Here is a 10,885-nt window from a genome sequence, read left to right on the forward strand (position 1 = left end):
TTATTTTCCTTGTCTGCCAGGGCGCTGGGGCGGCTGTAGGTCAGTGTTAAGAGTCAGATTTCTCGTCTCAAAATTGCTCCTGGTGTTCTTTCTTAGGTTTATGTATGTCAAAGGTCATTTCTCTGTCAGAGCGCAGAGCACACTTCCACTCAATCCCAACAGACCGAAGTTACACTGAACTTTATAAATATTACAAATAAAATACATAAACATCACCATATAGCCTCGAAGGTAGTTGATGCATTGTGTGTATGAATGTAGAAAATATTCCTTGGACGGCAACTGAGAATAGCCTTAATTATAAAGCAATCGATCTTACTTTGTCCATTCTGATTTAGCCATTATTTTTCAAAAGCTGGATGAACCAGATTTTCAATCTAAATAGTAACTTTGAAGAATTCAGCGGCGTTCCACGGACTTGTGAATGTCCAGCTGAGCTGTTGCGACCACATGCTCACAGAAACTAGTTTGGTCACTGTTTTCTCATCTTTATTTTTATTTTTCCAAAGCAAACGAGGTGGATGATGGGTGTGTTTTTGGTGTTTGAACATGTTGTGCTGGCTGCCGAGTCAGCAGAAAGAGCCTGAGGGTCTTTGCGCAGAATGTGACAAAAAGGAACCGTGTTGATAAGCTAAGAACAGGAGCACAAGCGCCATATTTCACTCCTTTACTACGATGATGTCGTGACTTTGCCACTGTCCTTTAGTCAGGCATCCAAACACGTGCTCTTCAACTCACAAACTGGCACATCTTCTTTTTCTCTTGATGCCCAAACCCCTCTTCACCCTTTGTCTCTTAGCTCCAGGACAGTGCACATACCAGGAGCACATACATGCACACAGGCCCATAAAACCAGTCACACTCCCCCCACCCTCAGTGAAACTGTAAAAACCGGAGCTCACACTCCCCCTTTTCACGGAGTTCCTATTCAAGCTGCTGCCGCACTACCAAAGTTGCTGGTTCTTTTATCCTGTCACACACTCGGTGCTGCTGCTCCAGAGCCAACGCGTCTCATCTGGACACAGGTAGGGGGGGTCACGGCGAACATTCGTGAACAATGTTGTTGTTCATGTTGCAAGTCTGCCCAGGAAACAGCATCTGCTGCTGTAGAGTACATTCTGTTCTCATCCGCCTGTGAAAATGGATACTCAGGTGTGAAGAAGCCTCAAACTTCAGTTTGCTGTGAGGGTTTTTGTCTAAATTGGTTTATTTAAATGCAGCTGTGGTTATCTTGCACAGTTCTAATATAATTCAAAACCTTCAATTCTAAGAGTAAATGGGGATTCCCCCCCTGTCCTTTTGGTTTCCTAATATAGAGCTTACAAATTCACTGCATGTACTTTTGAGTCTGCAGTAAATTTATTTTTTCAACAAAACTACTTTTAATATCACCTCTATATGTTACCTTGACTCTCAGTCATAGGGTATGCTGTTTATGCAAGTGATTACATGACAATTTAGTTTTCAAAAGTAAAAATGTACACTAAAATTAATTGATTTTTCTATCATTCAAGGGTTCTGTAACCCATAACCCATAAAAAATAGGCTCTTATAAACAAACAGATCAGACAAAATAGAAAGGTAAGGTAAATAATGTTTTACAATGAGGGAAGAGTGGGGCCTTCATCAGCTTCAACATCAGAAGTAATATTTAATGAGAAATGAGTATATACAGTATGTATATTTGGGACATGTGCAGAAAGCTTTAAGGTCTTTGGCCTATAAGTTTGGTCTTTAACTCATCGATTGCAAAACATATTTGAGAAAGTTTACTGTTTGTTTTAAGGTCATTCTCTTCAAATCTGACCTGAATACTGGGGGATAGATTATTATGTTACGCTCCATTTTATTCCAGTGACCTTCTGACTGTGACCTTGGAAATGCTTTGTACAAGCAAGGGCATCTAACATCGGCGCATTTCCAATAACTGTTATTTATTACAAGTAAGCTTGCATATCATTAGCAATAAATGTCACAATTATAGTATCTGTCTCAGCCCTCATTACTTAGTAATAACAATGAAACATAAATCCCATTGAAATCATTGGTTCCATTTTGGGTGGGGCAGCTCAAACTATGGGAGACTGGGCTGATAAGTGGAAGGTTTGCCGATAGAAAGAGCAGAAGAAGGACACCTTCAGTGCACTGTTAAGGCACCCTTGAGCAAGGTACCAAACCCAAAGTCCAGTAGGGCCCCATGATGAGCTGGCAACTCATCCAGTGGTGAACCTTGCCCTAGCCTGTATGCAGCTCGGATGTGCTCGAGCTCCCTCCCTGCAACCACACAAGGGATAAAGCTTTCAAGAAAAAAAAATCTCATGTGGTCTCAAGCTTTGCTTTCTTCCGAAGATGACTTCGAGAAACCTTTTATTAGTCCCTGGTGCAACGTGTAACCTTCAAAGAAGTTAATCTCATTGTATTATCTCATTGTATAACTCCTGAAATAAGACGTGACTTACAATCATGAGTAAAAGTGCTTGGTTACATGTCATTTCTGGCTGTGCTCCACTCTCTAATCTCCAAAGTATGGCAACCATGTGCCTGAAGCAGTCATGGGATGCTTCACTCGCGTAGCCGCTAGATGGCACTGTTCAGTAGTTTTTGTGTTCGTGTACCGTACATCCATCATCCCTGTGTTGATATGTGTAAAAAGGGATTTTTGTCTGCAGTAATATCATGTTCATTATCTGAGTGTTTCAATGGACCTTTGTGAAATCAAGCATTCTCTGAGTTGGCACTTTAAAAAGGCTTGTAAATGAATGATTGTCTGCTAATATATTCGACATTGTATAGACAAATATGACATTATACTCTGCTGCATTTAGCAACAAGTTACTTTACAGATTAATCCTGTCAGAGCAAAAGTAATACATTTATATCATATTTTCAAACAGGTTTTTCCAGCATGTTTTGTATTCAAACTATTAGTCTAGAGGACATTGTATTTTACATATTGTGCATAAGTAGTTACTGACACTTTTAACACTTCAAGGCCAAGATTCATACTTGTTGCTGTCATCCTCTGGGGAAGCTTCACTTCATCGTATCCATTTTCTGCTTGATCTGCTCGCCTGCATGTATTCTAGGTCACTGCCCCTTCGCCCCTGTGCCCTCTGACCTTGTCAAAGGACTGCTACTACACACGTGTGCTGCCCTCTCACGTGTTTATCTCCTCCCACCCTCTCCCATGTGCCCTCCCCATTTACCACTCCTCTCATCTCCTCTGTCGTTCTCTCTCTCTCTCGCTCTCTCCCCTCTCTCTATCACTCTCTTTCTGTCTCTCTGGTTTCTGAAATCCACAGGCATTTAAAGGACGGGACACGAACCCACGACACCTCCCAGCATCACAGACATGTCAGACTCTGAGACCCCTGCTGCTCCCGCCGAGGCCCCCGTTCCTGCTGCCTGCACCAGCATCAAGGCTGACCTGGACAAATGGTAGGCAACCAGGCACAAAAATAGATCAGTATTAAATGCATGCTGTTGTACGGTGAAGGTCTCTCATTATGACCTTAAACTCTTAAACTGGACATCTCCCAGAGGATATTCCGACCACCTCTAAATTCACCACTAATGATCACAAACGGCGGGATTTTTTTCACATGTCATTTCTCAAAAGAAGTCCCGAGACGCTATATAGATATAGATGCACAGACCATATTTCCCAAAAATGGGTTCTGATTTGCCTTTTGCAGACCTTTAGACCAAATATTGATGTGCGCCATTTTAAAAAATGGCGTCTTTCGAGATTAAGGATGCCTAGCGTTGTAACTACATTTGACATTCCGATACATGGGGATAAGGTTGTGAAAACTTGGGGGGAACCCTGTGGAGCCCGAGTGATCGGGGCGTTAATAATGCTTGCAGTAGCTTGTTCTGGTTGGATTTCCACCCGTACGCATGAATGGAGGCTGGGAATCTGCTTGCATCACTATCCTCCATCTCCCTAGAATACGTTGCGTTGGCTGGGTTTGCTTGTCCGAGGCACCCAGGACGGCCACATTTTGGGGATGTTTTTTTCTTTTTTCTTTTTAACCCTAAACCGAACCCTTATATGCAGATGACACCCATTCGTGCACGTACAGGCCATGTAAGCCGTTTAATGACACGACACATCGCCTTGATGTGAGTCTTCAAACATCTGCACGTCTTACCCAGACCAGTCCATTTTATCAGATCGGGTTTTCTTTTTTTGTTTGGGACTGTCGCTAAGCCACAGCTTAAGCTCCAAACCAGATTATCAGGAACTCCTACTGCATTATTTTACATTAAGCACATACATTACTTAGGGCATAGCTATAGCAGGTGTGGCTTTTTTGTAGCCATTCGTCTACAGGCATGACACTTTTTACTGGTCAAGTCTGCCAAACCTGTTCAAGCCTTGATAAGGTGTCAGTGAACATGTGGCTGCTTATGATAAGAGAAGAGGCGGAGGGGTAGATTGACTAATTATTTGCAAAAGTTGCTTGTTGCAAGCTTTCATTTTACGCCGAGGACACTTTAAGATCAGCGCCAATTCGTAGATTCAAAACAGGATACGTTTTGGACAGTGACTCCTTTTTTTGTGTCCATGCAGCTCATGTCAACACAATAAAGCACATCAATAAATACAGTATGAAAGCACACAAAATGTTAATAGTTGTTCCTTTCTACATGTATTGTAAGCAGCAACCTTGCATATTGTGTGTGGCAAATGCCATTGGATATATATGTCAATAAATTCATTATTATATCATTATATTGTACCACAGTACAACACCAAGATCCCTTCTTCATAGGTTTTGGGTTTGTTTTGCTTCCTGCTTTTGTCGTCATGTGACCATGGCGGCTGTAAAAAGGTGTGTCACACAAGCAATAAAACTGGATAAAATGAGAGCCGCCAATGCTACTCCCCAGGTCGATAAAGGCAGAGGTGTGAACTTGCTGTATAGCATAAGAGCCACGAGGTGATCATTTGCGCCAGTGTTAGGCGATTCGCTTGTGAGCTGTTATTTGCCACACAAGAAAAAGTGACAGTAAAATGTGGCCACACCAGAATTAGAAAACGGGCCCTTGAGCTACTGCTGTGAATTTGTGAGCTTCAGACGACTCCATACAGGTAGTCTTGATCCCGCCGCCTCTTGATTGAGTTGAAAATCCTGTATGTGTGGTGCTTTTAGATTTATAATGTCTCTATTTTCATGATTATGCAATTTTACAGTGGCAGAAAATACTTTCAAATTTGTCATTAATTAATAGTCTTACAAAAGTAAAGAAAACTACATGACATAAGAATCCTTTAAAACAAAGTGAAGCTAATAATAGATTTATAAAATACAGTTTGGAACTTCTGCCATTTTAATATCTTGATATACCAGACATTTATGCACAAGTGTTACTAAAAAAGTGTGAGCTGGTGACTAGTAATAATCAAGTTTTGCATTGGCGTTCTCTCAAAAACACTTGAATTTTGCCTTTAAGGGGTTTTAACACGGCCCTCTTCTGGCCAAAAATGAGAAATATTCGAACCGCTCCCTCTTCACCAAAGGTTGTCACTGAACCTCATGCACGAGATTCCTGAGGCTGCATTTAAGACGCACCTGCTGACCTCTGCTCTGCTCAAAGTCACTCCTTCTCACAACTGCTGGTAATAAGATGCTCAGGAGGGAATCACTCCTGCTCTCTTATCCTAGCTGAAGGTAAAATTACCTGCAAATTTCGAATAATTCCCCCCATGTGTGATCGCTCCTTCGACTGTGTATTACAGCAGGCAAAATGGAGGCCACCCCTGTAATTAAACTCACCCCCTCTGCTCACTTACCATGATGGTCATGTTCGTATGCAGGAGGGGCTACATGTGAAGGATACGATGACATGTGTCCCTTCATAGATCACTTTACTACTGACACCTGCTGCTTTTAAACCAGGCAGACATGTGAACTCGACAGGGACACGTGGCCTCTGCGCAGGCTGAGGTTGATCATTTTCAGGATTAGTTATGGTTTTAAAAACATTTACCTTGAGTGAGTCGTTTATTTAATTAGATTCAATCCATGAGTCCTGTTTGTTTACCTGTGCATTAAGGATCATGTTCTAATGTCTTTAGGGTTGAAACTGAACATGTGACAAAGGCTAAATATGTGGTTACACTCACAGATAGAGCGAGAAAATCAGCATGCTGTATAAAACGTGTGCCATTGATGCACTTTGTTATTATCTGTGTGTTGCAACAGATGTGGCAACTGCGGTTGTGCCGTCATGCCTACAGTGTGGAGTTTGTTACAACTCTGCAGAAGTCTGTAATCAGAGTCATTTTATCACCGTCTAATGGGGAGTCCCCTAACTCTTCCTCAGTGCCACTGTCCAGACCAAAATATATATGCTGGGTGTGTTTCTGTGGCATCTACGACTATTCTTTGTACATACAGATGATCTCTTAAGGGTTTCAATATCTTTGGCACATTTGAAGCCTCTCAAAGTTTTCCAAATCAGTTTCCAAGCACATATGGAAGAGCACAGCAGATGACATACATTTACTCACACCGAATATAAATGAAAGAGGATTTATATTAATCCACGTTAGACTGCTACTACAATTCAATTTCCCTACGGGGATGAATAAAGTACATCTTGAATCTTGAATCTTGAATCTTAAAGCACAAAGCATCTTCTAAACCCCACTAAATGAGACAATTTGGCAACACTGCCCCACCTCTTTAACAGCAGGTGGGATCATGGATATATTTGTTCCTAATGCCATGCTCAAGGCACATTTATTATCCTTTTATTGTCATTTTTTGTGATTTACAAAAATTAGCTGAGGTGTGCATTAATCGTCCTACCGCTAGACGGGGCTGATCACATGACTGTGCTGCTCATTTAATCGCTACATCATGTTTTATCGCTGCACCTGCTCATTGATCTATAATGCATGTTTGTCCCCGAGGACAGGCTATAGCTAGGCCATCTAAATAATTCAGCAATTTCCTGGGACGACATCAGGGTGATGATGTTAGTCTGGCAACGTGTGAGTCAGGGTGAGCCGATGAGCCTTCAAAACTGGGGGATTGGTTTACATCACAGATCATGTTGGTTGTCAGCATTTATCCATTTACAGAGATGTCAGAATCTAATAAATACAACAGAGCCCGCCCCACTGCAGCCCAAACTCTGACAGCGTGCTCCTGTAACATGACCTCACTCGTTTGTGCCATCTCTCAGGAGGTTGCATGATCGTTGGGATGATGATGTCATCAGGTCATTACCCACAGCCTTGCTGTACTGCCTCACTGACCTTTGACTCCCGTTCATTCATGTTTCTTCCAAACCACATTCTCAGGGGACATACTTCACTAATTGTGTATTCTTTCAAATGTGTTTGTAGCTGATGGACACAGCAATTAAATAGAAACTGCTGAACCAATGATGTTACAACGCTTATCATGAGCTAAAGTGTATTTATTTGTATTTTTAAAGCAAGAGGACTAAAATAGTGAATCTCTAAATATGTAGTCCATGTATATTCTGCATAAAATGACAGGAACAACAAACAGGCTTGCTAAATAACTACCAAGACTCTAGTTTAACAACTGGTTGTTGACTTAATTATCCATAAATTTATAGTTGATTTCAGTTTTAATTTTCTACCATGTCGATTGTCACTATATTTTGTGAGCTACATTGTGTCAAGCCAAAACCCTGTGCTGCTATTTACACAGCGTCAACACAGCCTTCGAGCCTTTCTATATGGCTCTGTGGAACGTCTGTTTCATATACTGGTTATACTGGTTTAGGCAAAATACAACAGACAAACAGCGTTATATCCCCCTCAAAATTCATACGCCACAAATTAACAGCAGGATTATCTAATGTCACTGTCGGCATCCGTTGGCTTTTTTACTGTTTTGAAAACAACACCCACCCACACACACACACACACACACACACAAATGGCAACAATGATGCTGACAGTGGTATAAAGTCAGTGGTTTCCCTTCTATTTATGACCAACACACAGCCCTTCTGGCAAAGAGTAAAGTGCTGACTGATAATCTGGGTGTTACATCACTAATAGAGCCTCATAGCCAAAGAAAAGCAGCAGAACATAGGTCATTCTCTGTAGTTGTAGATCCTCTGACTTGTGCGTCTTCTACAGATGACTCCCCCGACCCCTGTTTATTCAGACAAATGTTTCTAAAAGAATATTTGTTAACATGTTGCAATCTCGGATTATGTAATCCCGCGAAAGCGGTTGCTGTGTATTCTGTTAACCATCAACAGGATTCATAGATGTGCGGCTCCATTCATGCACCATGAAGCTCCTCCTCTCAGCTCACCCTCTAAGCCCCGTGTTTTGTCATCTGCGTATGATCACGCAATCTCTCTCACTTGCTCCCCCCCTGCGTTTACTCCTATCAAACAGATGGGGCCATCCACATGGCCTTTCACTCCTCCCTCTGCCCACTTTCTCCCTCCCTCCCTTCCTCCCTCCCTCCCTCCCTTTCTCTCTCGCTCCATCACCCTAATGCTGCGCGGCAGTGTCGGCTGCTGTGTTCTCTCCTGCACCAGAGCCTGAAATAATCTGCTAGCCTCTCCCTCTATCTGCTCTTGTTTCTTTTTTGTCATTGAGAAGATGTCAGTGGCATAAACTTTACCATTAAAAATAAGAAAAATTCTACATATTGTTTATATTACATTTTGTTGATTTATACTATTCACATTTTTTGTTTTTCCAGTTGGTTAATAGTTAAACATTTGGAAGAGGAGCTGAATTTGCATTCATCTTCACCTCATCTGCCCTCTGGGTACTGATGTTTCAATGCTTTTGAGCTTCAGATACCTGTTAGAATGTGGCTCAAACATCTGTTTTGTCAACAGAGTTTGTTGGACTTGTTTAGGTTCAGTTCTGCTTATAAGATAAACTAGCTTATCTTTTTGCCTCCCCAACGCCACACAGTTCATGGATTTTTCATTTTCACTTACCTCTGGGTGATAAAAAAAATACACACAAACTGTGAAACAGACCTTTGGACTGCTATAGCATTATTAGATCCTTACTATTCAATGAAAAATACACTAATTTCTTCCATTATTTTTGTGTAGGACAGCACATAAATCCAGTAGGAGATTAATCCCCTGTTTTGTGCTACAGTACATGCAAACCCCTGAAAACCTGGAAATAGCCACCAGATATTCAACAGTTCTTGGATGTCAATGAGAACATGCTTTTGTTGTCCTTCCTAGTATTGCAGAGAAGGGCGCTGAGGGCTGCAAAGATCTGATGGAGGACTTTGCTGCTTGTGTGAAGAATGTGGCCAAGGGAACATCATGAGTCTCCTGCAATCTCAAATGTAAGGATTTGACTTTATTATCAACAATCCAAAAGTACCTCCATCTAAAACCATTTACACAAAAGCCTTGAATAAATCATTTGTTTTTTAACCTTCCCCCCATCTACTACTTCTCTTTCAGGTCCACTGCACTGAGTCCTCCAAGTTCCCAGCATTCCCTCTCTGCACAACAGCACTGGACTGGATAACATCAACTTTGATGATGGAGTGACAAACTTTCTGTTGATTCAGGCTGGCAGCAGTACCCCCCCTCCCTCTCTCTCTCTCTCTGTTAGGCTTGTGTGGTGTCTCTCAGTCCCTCCATCATTCCCTTTGTTTCTCCATGTCTGATCGACTTGAAGACAGATCCAGCGAGTTGCTGGTCTGTGATATAAATTGTAAGTCAGATGAATACTTATAAATGGAAAATAAACGTATGAAATAATTGGTACCCGAAGTTCCCGTTTGATTTATTTTTCTGGATCTCAGACTGCCGTTTTAACATCAACATGTCGAATGATTTGTGCTGAAGTTGCACATAAAGCGATTCTTCTCCCCCTTGTGGTTTAACACTGCAATTGCATTCTAAAATCTAGAGCAACAATAAACCATTTTGCAGGTTGCAATCGATACAACCCGGGCGTGTTTTAATTGATATGCTTTCAGAAACATCGTGAATGGAATAAAGCGTTGAATGTTAATCATACTGGTGAAAATCACTGAATGCCCCTTTTATGTGTTCAACTTCTGCAGCATTTAGTTCCTGTAACAACACTCCGACATGATCTCATGACATAATCTGAACTGGATCAACCTTACCACATTAAGGGATTAAGATTAAAGGGATTGAGATATGATATTTTGGAGGCGGTGACGTCTCAATGCGACCCCCAAAACTCTTTTTTGAGTAAATGTTGAATTGATTTGTAACATTTCCTTGCAAATATAAAAGATGATTAGTAAAAAAAAAAAGACAGTGATGCATAAATCAATTGCGTGTTTGAATCAGGACATAAGGTTTTTAATTTTATTTATTAGAATATGACATAACAAGCAAGGCAGCATGCAAATCCATCAATCAGGCGGTAACTGCAATATGTCGCTGAAAATTGGATCTTAATTTGGGGATGTGCCAATAATAAGTATGTGTTGGTTTACAAGTGGAATAGTTTTAGCAGCATCTTTAATGATGACTAACTTTGAGCCTTAGAAAAATAGAATTTATAGATTTTTAGATATAGATTTAACCAACTTATTTGGTTAGCTTTATATGGTGTACAGGAAAATCAAAAAAATTTCATTCAGTGACTCTTTTTGGAAATTTCTTTTTTTTTGTGAGCAGTAAAAACATGGTGACAAAGATTCAAATTTAATTATGAGTAATTCAGATGTTTTCCAAGCTCTGCTGCGAATAAATATGGTTTGAGGATTTCTATTTGTGCGATCTGCATGTGTTTCATTCATTCTTCTCTGAACTGGACCACGATGCACTTGGTGTTGTGATGGAGAACTTAAAAACGAGGTGGGGGCGACAGAGAGACAGGGAGGGGAGAGGTGGGGACGAGAGAAAGCGGAAC

At 41.1% G+C, this 10,885-nt stretch overlaps 1 long non-coding RNA gene across 2 annotated transcripts; it reads left to right on the top strand.

The window, feature by feature from the left end:
- The first annotated feature begins 870 nt into the window (after window positions 1-870).
- LOC130515062 (uncharacterized) lies at window positions 871-9,759 on the top strand. Of its 2 annotated transcripts, XR_008947126.1 has the most exons (4): window positions 871-1,025; window positions 3,303-3,438; window positions 9,223-9,329; window positions 9,451-9,759. It is a non-coding gene; the product is annotated as an uncharacterized LOC130515062 (long non-coding RNA). The 2 variants fall into 2 exon arrangements; XR_008947125.1 differs by lacking the exon at window positions 871-1,025 and having other exon boundaries at window positions 3,194-3,438.
- The last annotated feature ends 1,126 nt before the right edge of the window (window positions 9,760-10,885 follow it).

The sequence above is a fragment of the Takifugu flavidus genome, chromosome 18 (assembly GCF_003711565.1).
Source record: "Takifugu flavidus isolate HTHZ2018 chromosome 18, ASM371156v2, whole genome shotgun sequence".
NCBI classification, from domain to species: Eukaryota; Metazoa; Chordata; class Actinopteri; order Tetraodontiformes; family Tetraodontidae; genus Takifugu; species Takifugu flavidus.